Genomic DNA, 20,072 nt, shown 5'->3' with positions numbered 1-20,072 from the left:
AACCCTGTCGCCCCCACTACATCCCCTGACTGCTCTTTGCAGGTATCTCCATGGGGAGGTCCAGGCTGCCCCCAGGATGCCAACTAGCAGGATACTAAGCCTTCTGTTGACAGCCTTCCCACCCTAATGATCCAGCCCTGTGGCCATCCATGCTCAGGGCAAGTGTCTGTTCTGATTTGCTGGAGGTTTTTATAGAAGATGCAAGAGATCAGGGGATAAGGGACTGGTTTAAAAAAAAAAAAAAGTGTGAGAACTACCTCTCTAGAGACACAAGATTCAAGTATGGAAGGGTTCAAGGCTGTCTTAACAGAGTTGAATTGAAACTTTACCTGGAAGCATTCAGAAGGGCCTGGACGTGGGAAGGGTCCCAGGTCTGCTTTTCCAAATTATTCTCGTAACCAAACCATAACTGTGAATTATCCAGGCAGGGGAAACAGTTTTCCAAACAACCACTGTACTAGCAGCCCAAGACTCAGAATTCATTCTGGCCAATAAGCTGCGTGCCCATGAACCTCGCCATGAGTCTAAAGAATCAACTCTGGCAAACCAAGGTCCATGACCTCCAGTATTTTAGTCCAGTGTTCTCTGAGCTCTAAGCGTGATGGTGTGATGCTGGAGTTGTCACAAATCATGGACGACACTGGCCAAAGGGCAAACACCTTGGATTTGCTCTTTATTGACTATATAAGAAACATATTGCTTCCCACTGAAAATAAGTACTATTTGAAGAATAAATGGACCCCTAATGTAAATTCCACCTGCTGCTAACCAGGTCTTTAAAAGCCATTGCCTTCACTGAATGATTCCAGCTGGTGCTCTCCTTTGTGCTGGCTTTTATGCGAGACTTCAAACCGGTTCTTCCCAGTTCAGTCATGGCCAAGTAAGCAACACTGGAAAAGATCCAACTTTTAAAAATTTGGTTGAACCAAAACCATAACTGGAATGAGAAAAATTATGGGTCAAAGCCTTGCTAGAAGCTTAATCTCCGTCTTAGACAACAAGAGCAGCATACACACTGAATAGCAACCAAATCTCTTGCCCGTGAGATTTTTGAGCAGAGTTGGAAACAGCATGCCACTTTGAATGTATGTCTCACTCTTCAGTCCTAGCAGTAATACAATCTTACCCATCAGGCTCCTGAAAGCGCTTGCTACACACCTTATAAGTCTCCCATTCCAGGGGTTTGAGCCATAATTTTTCCCATTCCAGTTATTGTTTCTGATCACCCAAATTTTAAAATTCTGTCTGTTCTGGTTTTGCTTTGTTGGCCATGACTGAACCAGTTCAAACTCCTGCTTTTATGGGCTTTAAGGACAGGTACATAAGATGTAGGTCAGTTTTTTTTGAGAATGTAGAAGTCTTGCCCTCTCAACTCAACACATGGCTCTCTCTCCGCCCCAGACCTCCTGGAATTAATGGGGACGGAAGTTTCTAGTACATCTAATTAAATGCTTTTAGACAATTCTGGTCTGTATACATATTGACTAGAAAACTGAAATGACTTCAACTGAAAGAGGAGAATCAGTGTATGGGGAGAGAAGGAGTAATGCGTTTATAAAATTTATGTTTTCCTGCTTCTTGCCTGAACTCACAGGCAATTGCAGAATCAAAATCCTTACATGTTCTTTCTATCAACTGGAAAATTTGAATAAATATTATAGACAGAGTTCTTTTTTTCTTTTGATTTCCCTCCCAGCTCACCATGTGCCTGCTACAACTTTGTGTCATAAATCCCAGTATAAAACTCCCTGTTGCTTAATTTGCCCATAAATGTGAAGCATGTAGTCATGTTATACAATTCCTGACTTGAGCATAAATTTCCCGTAGTCTAATGGTTGACTCAAGGAGGGGTTAATATGTTCACCTGCTTGTTTTCCAGGCAATAAACCCAAAACAGGTGAAATGATGAGGAAATTTAAATAAGATCAAAAGAATGGATGAAGCCATCTGGAATGCCTCAGTGCTACAATCTCAAATATGAGACCCAATGGAATTTAAGTGAAATTTCTAGTTTTCCCTTCTTTTCAAATTCCAACTTTTCTTTGGAAGGAATCTCATTGTTTCCAGCAGCTGGGGCAGACATAGGCAAGTGAAAAAATACTAATTTCTTCTATGCTAATTGGTGACAATCTCTTCCTCCTCTTCATTCACCTGTCCTCCACTCTTGTTTCTCCAAATGTTGTTTCACTTTTGCTAGCATTTTACCTGGCAGAGTGAACTTGGAGAGTTTGAAAGGTTATTTGCTGAATTACTAGGGAAGTTAGTTACTTTGGTAATACTGCATTGCTGAAGGGAGTCTTCTGAACCAGAAACAATTGTGCTGGTAGGTTTTTAAATTGAAACAGCCTTCAATACAATTTGGCAATATGCATCAAAAGCCTTAAAAATATGAACACTATTTGACTCAACAATCCCACTTGTAAGAATCCACCCTAAGGAAATAATTGTACAAGGGAAAGAAGACATATGAAGAATAGTTTTCATTGTGACATTGTTTAGAACAGAAAAAGTTAGAAAAAACCTAGATGCCCAACAATAAGGGATTGGTTAAATAAAATCTGATATATCTATAAGATATATCTAAAATAAGGAGTATTTTGCAGTCATTAAACTGACAGAGATCAAAGGTTTTGACAAGGAAGAATATCTACCATATATTAATAAGCAAACACAAGCAAGTTACAATCAATGTGTATAGTTATTATCCATCGCTCATCTGTCAATTTGTCACTGTGGTGGCTTGCATGTTGATGTGATGCTGGAAGCTATGCCACTGATATTTCAAACAGCAACAGGGTCACTCATGGTGGACAGGTTTCAACAGAGCTTCCAGAGTTAGACAAAATAGGAAGAAAGGCCTGGTAATATACTTCTGAAAATTAGCCAACAAAAACCCTACGGATCACAACAGAATATTGTCTGATATAGTGCTGGAAGATGAGCCTCCTAGGTTGGAAGGCACTCTGAATAGACAGCGCAGCAAACAGTGGACTCAAGCATACCAACAATTGTGAAGAAGACATAGGATTGGGCAATGTCTTGTTCTGTTTTAAGTGAGGTTGCTATGAGTCAGAGCCAACTTGATGGAAACTAACAACAACAACAAAACTTATATAGAGAGAATAGAATATATACAACTTATAAAATTTCTACCATGAAATTCTTTTTAACTGTCCACACGTATTGATGTTCAATAAGTACTAATTAAGAAAATTATCATGCTAAAATACCATTATGTTTTCTCCACCAATTATAGTGAAGTGAAATCAGCAAGGATTTCCCATGGAGAGCTGGGCCTTAAAAGTCTCTTCCATGTTGGGCTCATTATACTTGTGCTATTTTGGGGGCAACATGACATACATCTCTATTCCAGTTTGAAATGTTTTTCATTGGAAAAAACAGGTTTTATTTGTAAGAGTTGTTAGGAACCCTGACATAAATAAAGACACACACATCAAGGACAGTTATTTCCACATAGTGTCAGAAAATATTTCATTGTAGTGGCTTCTCTTGAATGGAGACCAAAGCCTGAATTGGAATTGGATAAAAAGAAAAAAAGTCTTACAAGTAAGTTTCTTTAAAACAGATTTAGTAAGCATTTTTATGAGAGAGCTTTACACACATTTCCATTCTAATTAAAAACATAATTGGCAACATAAGTTCTTAAACTATGAATATTTTAGTAAAGGAAACTCAAAAACTAGCAATTATGTATGTCTCTAAAAAGCCAAATTATTCACTTTGAGGAGAAAAACAAAGAACAAATGCAATTCACAATATTCACATTTACCATCTGATTCTTTCTTAGGTGACCTACAAATGACACTATAAGCTAAAAATCAAAGACAAGATTCTTTATTCTAACTGCGAGTGTAATCCTCAATCCTGGCTGCTCCGTAGAATCGCCCCTTAATATGTTTGCGGTGAGACCTGGACATCAGTACTTTTTGAAAGCTTCCTGGGGACCCTAATGTGTAACCATTGCTTAGAACCACGGCTCTAAATACTTACCTTTACAATTAATATCCCTCATTAGTAATTATTCTGGAAACAGAAATGAATGACATGTTTTAGATTGAAAGGGTCTTAAAATACCATCTAATCCAATCCTTATTTTTGCAGAGAGGGACACTGATGTCCAATAATTTTCTTGAAACACCTTCATTATTATTTTCCTATTTGGTGATAAAGAGAGTGAGACCAGGCTTTCGTAGGAAATTTTCTTCACAGACTGGTTTCCTCTCACATATACAGGCAGACCCTGGGTTATGAATGTCCCACTTCTGGACAACTTGCCTTTGTCCTTTAATATTATGCAGGACCAGGCAGTGTTTCATTCTGTTGTACATAGGGTCACTATGAGTCAGAAACAACTTGAGGGCACCTAACAACAATATCAACAAATTTGCCCTCACTTTGAAACAATTGAACCAACCTTGCAACAAATTCTTCATCACAATAAACTTCACAGGCTACACATGCAGCTTTTAAATCATTGAAAAGGCTTCCAGCCTTTTCTTGCACTAAGGCAAGCTAAATAAGAACCATAGGTGCCTGTTCCTACTTACCTATGAATTCGATTGAAAGACTTAGACACAGGGTCTCATTCATAACCTGGGGACTGCCTGTATTCAGCTATCAACTTCTTTCCTTTCTTTTTTTTTTGTCCACATAGGTACAAAGTTTTACATCCCCCAGATCCCTGTTCAGTAAGTTAGATTTTAAGGTTTTAGTGAGCAATATGACAAACCAGGCCAACCAAACTCCTTGCTGTCAAATCAATTCCAACTCATAGCAACCCTAGAGGACAGAGTAGAACTGCCCCATAGGGTTTCCAAGGAGCACCCGATGAATTTGAACTGCTGACCTTTGGGTTAGCAGCCGAACTCTTGAACCACCATACCACCAGGGTTTCCAAAATCTACCATTTACTGAATAATTTAGCTGTACCACACATTACCTTACATCAGCACAACTCTAGAATGTATGTTTTTCAGATGAGGAAACTGAGACTCAGAGAGGTTAAAAGGTATGCCTAACATGTATACAAAACCAACAGTCAACATCATTCTCGATGGAGGGAGGCTGAAAACTTTCCCCTTGAGAATGGGAACAAGACAAGGATGCCCTTTATCAACAATCCTATTTAACATTGTGCTAGAAGTCCTAGTTAGAGCAATAAGGCAAGAAAAAGAAATAAAAGGCTTCTAAATTGGTACAGTACATGCCTGTCAGTTTGTCATACTGTGATGGCTTGCATGTTGTGGTGATACTGGAAGCCTTGCCACCAGTATTTCAAGAACCAGCAAGGTCACCCTTGGTGGACAGGTTTTAGTGGAACTCCCAGGCTAAGGCAGACTAGGAAGAGGACCTGGCAGGCTACTTCTGAAAAAAATTGGCCAGTGAAAACCTCATAAATAGCAGCAGAACACTGTTTGATAAATAGTGCTAGAAGATGAGACCCTCAGGTTGGAAGGCACTCAAAATACAATGGGGAAGAGCATGCTCCTCAAAGTAGAGTCAATCTTAATGATGTGGATGGAGGCAAGCTTTAGGGACCTTCATTTGCTCATGTGGCATGTCTCAAATGAGAACAAACAGCTGCAAACATTCATTAGCAGCTGGAATGTGGCATGTACAAAGTATTAATCCAGGAAAATTGGAAGTCATCAAAAATGAAATGGAATGCACACACATTGATATACTAGGCATTAAAAAAAAAAAAAAAAAAAACCCATTGCTGTCGAGTCAATTCCGATTCACAGAGACCCTATAGGTCAGGGTAGAATGCTCCATACGGTTTCCAAGGAATGCCTGGTGGTGGATTCAAACTGCCAACCTTAACCACTTCACCACCAGGATTTCTGATACTAGGCATTAGTGAACGGATATATTGGCCATTTTGAATCAGACAGCCATGTGGTCTACTATGCTGGGAATGACCAATTGAAGAGGAATGGCATTGTGTTCATTGTCAAAAAGAACATTTCAATATCTATCCTAAGGCACAAGGCAGTCAGTAATAGGATAATATCCACACGCCTACAAGGAAGATCAATTAGTATGATTACTACTGATATTTACACATCAACCACTAAGGACAAAGATGAAGAAATCGAAGATTTTTGCCAACTTCTGCAGTCTGAAATTGATCAAACATGCCATCAAGATGCATTGAAAATTCCTGGTGATTGGAATTCAAAAATTAGAAACAAAGAAGAATCAGTAGCTGGACAAAATGGCTTTGACAGAAAGATGCCAGAGATTTCACAATAGAATTTTGCAAGATGAACAACTTCTTTGTTGTAAATACCCTTTTTCAACAACATACATTGCAGCCATACACATGGACTATGTGTATACATAGCTATACATCTGGACTATGCCAGATGGAATACACAGGAATCAAATGACTACATCTGTGAAAAGAGTTAATGGAGAAATTCAGTATCATCAGTCAGAACAAAACCAGGGGCCAACTGCAGCACAGATCATCAATTGCTCACATGCAAGTTCAAGTCGAAGTTGAAGAAAATTACAAATCTACGAGAGCCGAAGTACCACCTTGAATACATCCCACCTGAATTTAGAGACCATCTCAAGAATAGATTGGAAACCTTGAATGCTAATGACAAGTTGTTGAAGGACATCATACATGAAAAAAGCAAGAAGTCATTTAAAAGACAGAAAAGAAAGGCCAAAATGGATCTCAAAAGACACTCTGAAACTTGCTTTTGAACGTAGAGTAGCTAAAGCAGAAGGAAGAAATGAAGTAAGAGAGAGCAAAAGATTTCAAAGGGCAGCTAGAGAAGACAAAATAAGGTATTATAATGGAATGTGCAAAGACCTGGAGTTAGAAAACAAAAAGGGAAGAACACACTTGGCATTTCCCAAGCTGAAAGATCCGAAGAAAAAATTCAAGTCTTGAGTTGCAATATTGAGGATTCTATGGGTAAAATATTAAATGACAGAAAGCATGAAAAGAAGATGGAAGGAATACACAGAGTCACTGTAACAAAAACAACTGGTCATCGTTCAAATATTTTAGGAGGTAGCATATGATCAAAAACTGATGGCACTGAAGGAAGAGGTCCAAGCTTCACTGAAAGCATTAGTGAAAAACAAGGCTCCAGGTATTGATGGAATACCAACTGAGATGTTTCAAAAAACAGATTCAACTCTGTAAGTGCTTTCTCATCTATGCCGAGAAATCTGAAAGACAGCTACCTGGCCAACCAACTGGAAGAGATCCATATTTGTACCCGTTCCAAAGAAAGGTGATCCAACAGAATGTGGAAATTGTCAAAGAATAGCACATGCAAGTAAAATTTGGCTGAAGATCATTCAAAAGCAGTTGCAGCAGTGTATCAACAGAGAAGTGCCAGAGATTCAAGCCAGATTCAGAAGAGGACATGGAATGAGGGATATCATTGCTAATGTCTGATGGATCCTGGCCGAAAGCAGAGCATACCAGAAAAATGTTTACCTGTGTTTTATTGGCTGTGCAAAGACATTCAACTGTGTGGATCATAACAAATTATGGATAATATTGTGAAGAATGGGAATTCCAGCACACTTAATTGCACTCATGTGGAACCTGTACATAGACCAAGAGGCAACCTTTCAAATGGAACAAGAGGATACTGCATGGTTTAAAGTCAAGAAAGCTGTGTGTCAGGGTTGTATCCTTTCACCGTACTTATTCAATCTGTATGCTGAGGAAATAATCCAAGAAGCTGGGCTATGTGGGGAAGAACGGGGCATCAGAATTGGAGAAAGATTCATTAACAACCTGCGAAATGTCGATGACACAACCTTGCTTGCTGAAAATGAAGAGGACTTGAAACACTTACCTTGGACATGTTATCAGGATGGACCAACCCCTGAAAGAGGACATCATGCTTGTAAAGTACAGGGTCAGCAAAAAGGGGGAAGACTGTCAAAGAGATGGATTAACACAGTGGCTCCACATAGGCTTAAGCATAACAACAATTGTGAGGATGCCACAGGACCAGGCAGTGTTTCATTCTGTTGTACACAGTATTGCTACAAGTCAGAACTGACTTGACGGCACCTAACAACAACAAATTGGTAAGTGTCTTAGGCTGGGTTCTGTAGAGAAGCAAAACCAGTAAAGCGTATAAATGTATATATATGGAGAAAGATTTGTATCAAGGAAATGGCTCACACAATTGTAGAGGCAGTAACTTCCCAAGTCCATGGGTCAGAAAAGAGACTTCTCCTGATTCACTTAGCCACAGGGGCTGGTGACCCAAGATTGGCAGGCCAGAAAGCAGGGCTGTTGCTTACGGGCTGTGAAGATTGACAAATGCCAAGCTTGGCAGGCAAGAGGGCAGGTAAGATGCTAGCTCAAGCCCCAAGAACTGGAGGTCAGACCAACAGGGGGCAGCTGCAGGATCCAGAACCTGCAACACCTCCCCATCCCTGCCTGAACATCCACTCACACTCAAAGCAGGCCACACGCAAAATAAACGCAAGTACTTAGCTTTCGTGGAGAGCGCTGCTCTTCTCTGGTTCAAAAGGTGTGAATAGACTGTGCCGCTCTCTGTCTCTCCCTGAGGAAACCATATCCCTCAACACTACCACCAGCCTCTCCTGAGGTGCGCTGATTCTGGTTGAGTCAGGTCCGGCAACTCCTCACCGCTTCTGAACCATCTCTCCCTTCCCCTGCTGCTTAGTCTGATTTCCTAACTTTGCCTTTGATGTTCAGGGCTCCTAGCCTGTCATATATATAATCATTTCATTTGTTTCTTTGGTCTTTGTTGTAAGAGGGATCACCGGAAACATCTGACTACTCCACCATCTTGGCCTCACCTCCCTGAAAATAATTTTAACAAAGACTGGAATGCATAGTGAGAGGCCCTCTCCCCTCCCCTCTCACCCCATTCCCTGCTTGGGTCCTAAATGTTGGCTAGGACCAGAGCTTCAGAAATGAGAATTAAATTATTCTTCATCAAAAGGAAATGCATTTTTGAAATTTCATGGGAGATACAGGAAGAAGGAGTAAGAAGAAGAGAAGGGAGAAAACAGCCAGTAAGATGGTGAAAATCCTATATACCACGAATGTGGTAACTCCTAGCAACACTCCCCCCCCAAAAAAACTCATGAATTCTAATTGTAAGTGGCTTTAACATTTTGTAGATTTAAAGAAGAGGCCAAGTTTCACAGCGGACTTGATGTGGAGTGAGACGGAGGCAGCCCATTAGGACAAAAGAGCTTAAAGTTTCAGGTGGATCTAAAAATGTCAATTACTCCCAATTCTACTGAAACACAAGGAAATAAATGAGGCCACAAGACATCCAGAGAGAAACCTACAGTAACTTTGGAGGTAGAAAATTAAAGAACTTAGGATCACAGCTGGTATTTTCACTTGTTTCAGTGGAAATGTATGTTTTTGAAGTATGAAAAAGGATACAGGACATAGACTACTAGCTATGTAGATAGTGTTGAAGATCAAAAATTGATTTTCAAGAACTTAACTTGTGATACCATTCATTCACGTGTTCATTTATCTGCTCATTCAGTATTTATTAATATTTTAAAAATTAATCCATTTATTATTAGGTGTCAAAGACTCAAAGATGCATAAGAAACAGCCCTTGAAAATATACATTTACTTTTGCAATCGGGAACAAATATTACAATTGGAGGAACAATCTAGAAAGCATAATTTAAAAATGTAAATGTATTTTCCCTCATTTGTATGGGAAAGAGGTAAGTTAACAAGTAACTCCGTACAAGTAATAAAAGACAGGCCTCTCACAAGCAAGAAGAAACATCTCACAAGAAAACGGAGGAAAATAGTAGGAAACGCATGAATTTGACCGAGAGGAATTTAAGGCAGATGAGAAAGGTAGGGAGGTATCTGTGCAGATAAAATTTATAAAATCAAGTACAAGGAATTAGTAAAAGACAAGTAAGGCAAAGAAAGGTCCAATGTGGAGATTTTGGGGAAAATCTCCAGGGAATAATGGTGTAATGGGAAAAGCCTAGCCTGTAACTCAAGAGATTCGAGTTCTAGTCCTTGCTTATTTACTACCAAACTATGTGGCCTTAGACAGCTCACTTTCCCTTTCTGGACCATAATTTCCTCTAATTAAGTTAGCTAAATATTTTCACAATGACAAAAATTCTAGAATGCCAGATTCACCATCTTAGTTATCTAAATAACAATATGCGGGGAATTGGAAACAAGAATAACTGAAAACTTAGAATGAAGAGAGAATTATAAATTCTCTAAAGAAACACATTGACAGAATTGTACAAGCGAAAACACCGCACCTCAAGGTACATGGAAATCCACACATCTGACAGGATGGCTTTTTCGGCAAGGGCAAAGAAAAACAATGATTACATTGTAGAGAGAGAGGATGTGAATGGTACCAAGAAGCTACATGTTATTAGACTGAATTTTGATACCTGACCATTTTTGACCTGCAAAAAATGCTGATTTTTATCAGCTTTCCATGCCTCCTCTAAATGTCCCAAATATAAAGCAGAGTATGGAAAAACAGTTGACTTGTTGCACTGAAAATGTCAACACTCATAAGGCTATGTAAGCAAAAATGGATCCCCCTGAAGTAAACCAATAAATGACACGTGGATGCAGGTAAGTGCATGAGTGAAAATATTAGGTTTATAGCTAATTTTACACAGGTCAAATACAGTCAAATCTGCTATTTCAGGTGCTTCAGTCTAATATAACATAACGTTTGTTGTTGTTAGGTGCAGTCCAGTCAGTTCCAACTCAGCCACCCCACGTACAGCAGAACAAAACAGTTCCCTGTCCTGCGCCATCCTCACAGTAATTGTTATGCTTGAGCCCATAATTGCAGCCACTTCGTCAACCCATCTCTCTCAATGAGGGTCTTTCTCTCTTTTACTAACCCTCTACTTTACCAAACATGATGTCCTTCTCCAGGGACTGGTCCCTCCTGATAGCATGTCCAATATATGTGAGACAAAGTGTCGCCTTCCTTGCCTCTAAGGAGCATCCTGGCTGTACTTTTTCCAAGACAGATTTGTTTGTTCTTATGGCAATCCATGGTATATTCAATATCCTTCACCAACACGGTAATTCAAAGACATCAATTCTCCTTTGATCTTCCTTATTCATTGTCCAGCTTTCTCATGCATATAAGGTGATTGAAAACACCATGGCTTAGTCTTCAAAACGATAGCTTTGCTTTTTAACACTTGAAAGAGGTTTTTTGCAGCAGATTTTATCAGTTGAATGTGTAATTTGATTTCTTGACTGCTGCTTCCATGGGTATTGATTGTGCATCCAAGTAAAATGAAATCCTTGACAATGTCAATATTTTTTCTGTTATCATGATGTCGGTTATTGGTCCAGTTGTGAGGATTTTTGTTTTCTTTATGTTGAGGTGTAATCTATACCGAAGGCTGGAGTCCTTGATCTTCATTAGTAAATGCATTAAGTCTTCACTTTCAGCAATCAAGGTTGTGTCATATGCATAACGCTGGTTCTTAATGAGGCTTCCTCCAATCCCGATACCCCGTTCTTCTTCATTCAGCATTATGCCCATAAAAAAAAAAAAAAAAAAATTTTTTTTTTTTTCCCATAGAACCTTTCAATACTGCAACTCAAGGCTTGAATTTTTTCTTCATTTCTTTCAGCTTGAGAAATGCCAAGTGTGTTCTTCCCTTTTGGTTTTCTAACTCCAGGTCTTTGCACATGTCATTATAATACTCTACTTTGTCTTCTCCAGCCACCCTTTGAAATCTTCTCTTCAGCTCTTTTACTTCATCATTTCTTCCATTCACTTTAGCTAGTCAATATTCAGGACCAAGTTTCAGCATATCTTCTGACATACATTTTGATCTTTTCTTTCTTTCCTATCTTTTTAATGACCTCTTGCTTTCTTCATGTATGATGTCCTTGATGTCATTCCACAACTGGTCTGGTCTTTGGTCACTAGTGCATCAAATCTATTCTTGAAATGGTCTCTAAATTCAGATGGAATATACTCAAGGTCGTACTTTGGCTCTCATGGACTTGTCCTAATTTTCTTCAGTTTCAACTTGAACTTGCATGTGAGCAATTGATGGCCTTTTCCACAGTCAATCCTTGGCCTTGTTTGGACTGATGATTTTGAGCTTCTCCATCTTCTCTTTCCACACGTGTAGTCAATTTGATTTCTGTGTATTCCATCTGGTGAGGTCCATTCATGTTGTTGAAAAAAAATATTTGCAATGAAGAAGTTGTCAGTCTTGCAAAATTCTATCTTGCAATCCCTGGAATTATTTCTATCACCAAGGCCATATTTTCCAACTCCCAATCCTTTTTCTTTTCTTCCAGCTTTCACATTCCAATCACCAATAATTATCAGTGCATCCTGATCACATGTTCAATCAGTTTCAGGCTGCAGAAGTTGGTAAAATCTTTAATTTTTTTATCTTTGGCCTTAGTGGCTGGTGTGTAAACTTGAATAATAGTCACATTAACTATCTTCCTTGTAGGTGTATTGATATTATCCTATCACTGACAGCACCATACTTCAGAATAGATCTTGAAGTATTCTTCTTGACAATGAATGCAACACCATTCCACTTCAAGCTGTCATTCCTGGCATAGTAGATCATATGATTTTCCGACTCACAATGGCCAGTACCGGGCCATTTCAGCTCATGAATGCCTAGGATATCAATGTTTATGCAGTCCATTTAATTTTTTATGATTTCCAATTTTCCTAGGTTAATACTTTGTACATTCTATGTTCCTATTATTAATGGATATTTGCAGCTGTTTCTTCTCATTTTAAGTAATGCCACATCAGCAAGTGAAGGTCCTGAAAGCTCGCCTCCAGCCACTTCGTTAAGGTCACTCTACTTTGAGGAAGCAGCTTTTCACAGTTGTCTTTTGAGTGTCTTCCAACCGGAGGGGCTCATCTTCCAGCACTGTATCAGATAATGTTCTGCTACTATTCGTAAGGTTTTCATTGGCTAATTTTTTTTCAGAAGCCGACCACCAGGTCCTTCTTCCTTGTCTGTCTTAGTCTGGAAGCTCCACTGAAACCTGCCCACCAAGGGTGACCCTGCTGGTATTTGAATATCAGTAGCATAGCTTCCACCATCACAACAGTAGGCAAGCCCACACAGTACGACAAACTGAGAGACCCAGGGGGAAAATAACATCTAGACGGGACCACCCCAGAAGTCTAGCACTCAGAGCCAGGACTTCTTGAAGAATGGTTTTGGCTGCCACATGAAACGCCACAATCCTACTCATTCTATCCAAATGACCATACAAATCCCCACTGGCTGGGGGTAAAGACAGGAAGGGCAATGCAGCTCAGAAATTGACTCAGGTTGGGATGGGATCCCAAACGTAGGAAAATGAGGACGGAAGAGGCAGGGCTCAAGAAAGAGGTCATTGGGAGATTAGCTACGTCAGAAATAGTTGAAGAAACTGGAAATGCTTGGCCAGAGAAGACAAGATCTAGGTATGGGAAGGAGACAAGAAGTAAGGGGAAAGACAGAAATTCTTTTCATATTTTTGAAAACCTGTCATATCAAAGGCAGAATTAAATGTGTTTTGTGTGGCATTAGGAGTCCCTGGGTGGTATAAACGGTTGAGCACTGGGCTACTAACCAAAAGGTTGTGGCTCAATCTACCCAGATGTGCCTCAGAAGAAAGTCCTCACAATCTGCTTCCAAATGATCACAGAAATTGAAATCCCTAAGGAGCATAGTTCCACTCTGAAAAACATGGGGTCACCATGAGTCAGGACCAACTCTACGGCAACTGTTTTCTTTGTTTGTTTGTTTTGTTTTATGGAGCACAAGGAGCAGAGCTAAGACTGATGAGTGAAAAATTCAAGAAAGTAAGTTTGGATTCATATGAGGAAGAAGCTTCTAGCATTGCGCTTTGTAATGGTGACAATTTGCCCCCTAGGGGACATTTTGGAAATGTATACCGTACAGGCTTTTTTGACTTCCACTACAGTCATGCCTGAGTGACAGGTTAAAAATGCACACTTTTATTATCAGTTACTCTCCTGTACTGCAGCATTCTCAGACTTCTCCTTTGTATTACAGTTAAGGCAACATAATCATTTTTTTTTTTTAATTTTGTGTGTAAATGGTTATATGATCCATGAATACCATTTTAGGATAGCAAAGAAAGTATCACCAAGTACGTTATAAGAAAGGGGCATTGAGTTTGCTAACAATGGAAACCGCTGCTCCAGCAGAGAGGTGGTGAATCATGGCCGATTCTGCCCTGCAAATGTTTTTGTGTGCCCTCCTCAGTGCTCTTCAAAATTTTCAATCAGTTGATGACATTTAACATCGGGAGATTTCATGTCTCCAACAAGCAACACTGGGCTGCATGGCGGCCTGGCAAAAATTCACCCTGAAGAGGATTCAGTGGTTCCTCCAGAAAGGGAGTATGCCTCTCACATCACCGCCATGGCCCCAGCCCTTCTCCACTCACTTACATCACCCTCCGGGGGCCTTTAGTGAGCTGAGAGTGTCTCCTGATTTCCAAATCCAACTCAATAAATAATCGCAGAGCTCACCCAGGGGCTGGCCTTCCTCCCTGTCAGGGCCAGTATGTGGGAGGCTGAAAGCCGGGCCATGGTGTGGCCAAGACTGAATGAGTCATCCACTTAGGAAAGTGTTCTCAGCTTTTCAGGGTCGTGGTTCTTTGGGGGAATCTCATAAATGCTACTCACTCTCTTTCCAGAAGAATGCACAGCCACATAAAATTTTGCTTATATTTTCAGTAGATACAGGATCACTTGTATCTCATCTGGAATCTCTGGGTGGTTCAGTTAATGTGCTCAGCTGCTACCTGAAAAGTTGGAGATTTGAATCCACCCAGAGGCATCTCGGAAGAAAGGCCTGGTGATCTGCTTCTGAAAAACTCAGCCATTGAAAGCCGCATGGAGCAGAGTTCTACCCTGACACATGTGGGGTTGCCGTGAGTCGGAACTGATCCACAGAACTGGTTGCACCTCATCATTCATCTCACAATGAAGATTCCAACTCGAATAAGCTGCTGAGCCTAGCCAGCTAGGCAACCCTCACTTTCATCCCAACTCTACTTTGGTGATTTTTATTATGAGTACCCAGATAATTTTTTGATGGACTCTTTATAAAGATGATGACATTCAGTGTGCTGCACCTGTGAGTCATCAGACAGCTACTGAACTCTGGTTAAACGACCGGGTCTTTGCATAAGGTGACTAAGTAACATCTAAGTCTGCTATTCTTGGAAACAGCTTGCTTCCCAGAGGTCTCCAACCTGACCACAACTAATAAATAAAATGAATTGTAAGACCAGATGCTCTCCCTCCCCCATGACTCTTTTAGGCCTATAATTAAATAACGAAGACAGAGATATCAACCATGTTAGACAGTGGGCTTAGAGAGATGAAATGTGGCAGCATTTATTTTCTGGAGAACAAATGCCTTGAAGCTAGTGCCTGATCATATTAATATTTCATTTTTATGTTTCTTTTGCAAACGATCTCCCAGCCTGAATTGCAACATTCTCAGACTTCTTCATGCATAAAAACAATTTTTTAATATACTTTCTTATAAAAACCTATTTCTCCCCAGCAATATAGGGAAGGGTTAAAAATACTCAACATCAAAAAATAAAATTACCATAAACCTTTAATTTGGCACATTTCCTTCCTGTGATTTAAACTCATCAAACCACAGAAGCCCCTGGATAAAATTAGAATCAGACATAACAAAAACAAGATATATAGAGGGCTACTGAGAACAATCTTCAGAGATGATAAAAAATAACATTGTAATAATAAATATGTGCAGGAATTGCACTTAAAAATCATGCAACTCTAGATACACCCAGGGCCATATATTAATACAAATACTGGGAAAATATATACCATAAAAGTTGAATAATATTTTCTTAAAATAAAGCAGTGTTTTCACAAAGCACCTTTCATTGAGCAATCTTATGGCTTCAGAAAGAACTGAGTAGAGGACAGGAAATAATCCCCAAATCCAGTAAAGCTCAGTTGCACTATTTAAAATAACTTTCAAGAAATGGGACATTGTGGGACAGAATTTTGGATCAAACTACTATGTTATTATATCACTGTTTAGAAGTGGAAAACTCAATTATGTCACTGAATGGCCTGGCTGTTTGTGAAGTACTACAAGACTTTGAAATAATAGATGAAAACGCTCCTTTCAGATCTACTCTCACTCAGATATGGGTGTTTTCCTTGCTTGGCACTCGGATCCACGTCCTTCAGACGGAAATTCTTCTAGCCAGAAATGTCAAAACATAGAATCACAGCTTTTACTTTAAGTGTAGCATAGTAGTGACTTTCACACAGTGAAAAGAATTCCCAGAAGTGGGTCTCAGGGAGACTCTGTGTTTTTGTTGCTGTTGTTGTTGGCTTCAATTGCTCATGCTTTGTGCTTTTCCAAGTCAAACCCTCATTCACCTGTAAATACCCTAGAAAGTGGGGCAATGTACTAATTAAAATATGCCCTGCTTCCAGGCTGATACTAACTGGTATATACCCTAAAGGAATACAATAAAAATCAGCCCTCGAACTAGAGTAAATTAAGTAGCAAAAGATATGGGAAGTGGGAAAGGATCAAGGCCAGCCAAATAAAGTAAACTACCTCTGTCCACCAGTCATGTTTTGGGAAGAGCTAATATAGATGAGTTTTACTTCCCTTCTGGAATTAAGAAATTGAAACATCTTCCTAGTCTTTTAGGTTTCCTTGAGCAGATTTATGAATGTAACCAAGATCCAGGTTCCATCTGGGTCAACTGCATCCAGGATCAAGCTCTTCTATCATGAACACTGCATAAATGTCTACCACAAAACCTCCCAGCCAGGTGAAAATCAGAGGCACCCACCACCTAAACCCTACTGCACAGGTCTGTCCTTGGGTAGTGACTCTTGATCCCACACTAAGGAGGGAAGGAGGAAGCCTCAGGGGACTGTACCATATTCTCTTTTCTGAACACCATTAAATTAACATCCATTTCAAAAGTTTTGTCCCAAGAGGCCTGCTTTAGGCACATTCCAGTGGTGGCCTCTACCAGAATCCAGAGAACCTGGAAGGAGGTTGTGGGAGGCCCCGCAGTGCCAGATGGAAACTTTCCACCCTCCAGGGGTCTCGGGGGTCCTTAAGGGGGAGGGAAACTCCAGAAAGACACAATAAAAAACCTTAAGAAAAAAGAATATAATGTTGGTCCTTATTCTAAAGACCTCTCATCTTACCTGAGGTGTGCACTGAAACTTCAAAGAGCTGAGATATTCCAGGCAGGAGAAGATCACACTTTTCAGACAACCAGAGAGAAAGTTTAGGGTTTCTCACATTTTTCCAGGGGTTTTTTATATCGCACTGCTTACCTGACATATAGGGAACCCTAGTTGTGCTAATGTTAAGCGGTGAGCTGCCAATGAAAAGGTGGCCGTTGGAACCCACAAGACACAGGATACAGGTAAATATGTTGTCTTTCATGTGAAGCAATTTTAATTAATCCTCACAGACTTGGACTAAATCTAATATCAAATAAATTGATGCCTGAAACCATGGCTTTGGCTGGTTTCTACTTAGCTTTGTTTTGTTGAGGGAGTCACTCTGTCCTTCAGTAGAATTCATTGGTACCAACAATCAGTGAGCAACTGGACATAAATCCAGAGATGAAAACATCAGAGAAAAATCTATCCTGTGTCTTCCTCCACCTCCCTTTACCCCAGGCTCATTGAAGTTGTGTTTCTACAACACAGGATGCGCCTTTTGGTTTTTCTTTTGGAAACTATGCAAAATAAAAATTGTGAGGGGCAATTTAACTTCCTGGGAAGGACAAGAAATACAGACAGAATTCCAGTGGTGTCAGACAGACTCAGGGGCACATAAAGTTAGAGGTCAACACTGCCCAGGAGCTAAATGAAATCATAATACTACTTAATCTCTTTTCATCTTCAAAGTCCTCCGTAAGCTCTAAATCATTCATCCTCACCGCACTACTGTAATCATGCTATTTGGCAGAAGCGGTAGACCTTTCATCTCTGGATCTCAAAGTACTCTATAAATGCCAATTACTCCTTACAACTTCCCTATGGGGCAAAACAGAATCAGCTAGCCGACTTTGCACACAGAGAGTATAAGTGACTTGGTCCAACCCACACAGCAAACCGGCTGTAGAAATTAGTTGACAATTTGGTCTGAAGGTTCTATTCCTGGGCTTGAACATTTGAGGGAGAAAGTAAAGCATGTATATGAAGCACACATAGTGTAGCTGGCACTTAGTACTTAGGTCATCATTTTTGAAGAATGGATACGTTAGATATCCATATTTCTGAGTTCTGCTAACTTTCCCAGCTCAAGTTCAACTATCTTCTCCAAACTGGCCTTGACTCTTGGGTTTCCATTTATTATTTCTCCAACCAGTTGCTGAGTGCCCACTATAGCAGAGGCCCTCCCCAAAACCCTGGAAATGTAGTTGTGAATAAGATGAACAGAGTCCTTCTCTTGGGAGTTACATCCAAAGAGAATGAGGCCGATGATAATCAAGAAGACAAATAATGTTAGACAGGAAGAAGGGTGATGCAATAGTAAATAAAAGCTGATCTCTGGAGATCAAAGGGGCATTCAGTTACCACTGCAAGTGCAGGTAAGAACTACATTCTAGGGCCAAGGACACTAAGAGTTTTATAATAGTCCAGAAACTTAGAGAAAGAAATTCTCATTTACTTCTAATTGACAGCAACGATTTTGAGTCAAAGAAAGGCCTGATCAAGGAGTGGGAGGGAAAGGGTAAGAAGGAGTCATTGCTTTGGGGGCACTGAGCTTCTGTTAAGGGTGATGGAAAAATGGGAAACAGCGATGGTGGTTGCACGATATGATAAAAGTAACATCACTAAATTGAGCATGTAAAAAATATTGAAATGGCAATTTTTTTGTTTTGTATATACTAACTACAATAAAATGATTAATTTTTTAAAAGGCCTGATCATTTGCCTTCAGGAATAATGAGAAAGAGGCAAGCCAATGATACTGTGCTTCCAAGGAGTCCAGGTATAGAGTAGGTGGTGGCAGCTCTGTTGCTTGGGCCTGGAACCCAGAGGTAGGCTGCACCTGAGCGTCACCCCAGAAAGACCCATGTGACCCAACAAAGACCACTCATCTCATTTATTCACTTACTCTATATCTATTCTATATCTACTGAGTGTCTATTGTGTGCCAGGTACCAGAAATAAAACCATAAACCAGACTCATCTCTGCCCTCAGGGGCCCCACCAGGAGCCAGACAGCAATGATCTATTCTTCTATTCTCAGCCACTCCTGGAAAGGTGCCTGTCATCTTCTGTGAAGGAATTAGTAAAACCATTAGGCGCTTAACCTCATGATATTCAGATCCCTCAAACTGCACAGAAATACTTAATGGAAGAACACAGGTTACAGAAAATCTAGCTCCTGTTTTTCTGGCTCAGAGAGACTTCAGAGCCAAGCCAGAAAAACCAAACCCATTGCCGTCAAGTTAATTCTGACTCATAGTGACACTACAGGACAGAGTAGAACTGCCCCACAGGGTTTCCAAGGAGTGCCTGGTGGATTCAAACTGCCAAACTTTTTGTTAGCAGCCATAGCACTTAACCACTACACCACCAAAGTTTCCACTTCAGAGCCAGCAGTGTTCAAATAAAATTCCCTTTGTGCTTCCTGGACCTGAGGTGGAAATATTATAGAAGCAAAATCCAACTTCCCTCTTGGGGCTCTTGATTTTGTCATGAACTACTTCTCTCCTATCCTGAATTTTACGCAGTGGAGTTGAAGAAGAGGAGCTGCAGGGGTTGGCCCTCAGAGGGGAGCCTCCTGGCAGTAGCACTACCAATACCTAGAGGTTTGCAGTACTGGTGGACCAGACTGTGAAAATGTTTTCATTTTCTCAAGGCACATAAAGATTCTCCAGAGACCCGTGAGCCTTGATTTGGGGAGGCAGCTTTGTAAAGATGGATTCTTCAGTCATGTGTTCTCTCTCTTCTTCTTACTGCTTCTCCAGGTCATTTCAGTCTCTTCTCTGA

The sequence above is a fragment of the Elephas maximus genome, chromosome 4, assembly GCF_024166365.1.
Source record: "Elephas maximus indicus isolate mEleMax1 chromosome 4, mEleMax1 primary haplotype, whole genome shotgun sequence".
Taxonomy (NCBI): Eukaryota; Metazoa; Chordata; class Mammalia; order Proboscidea; family Elephantidae; genus Elephas; species Elephas maximus.
This window is presented reverse-complemented; position numbering follows the sequence as displayed.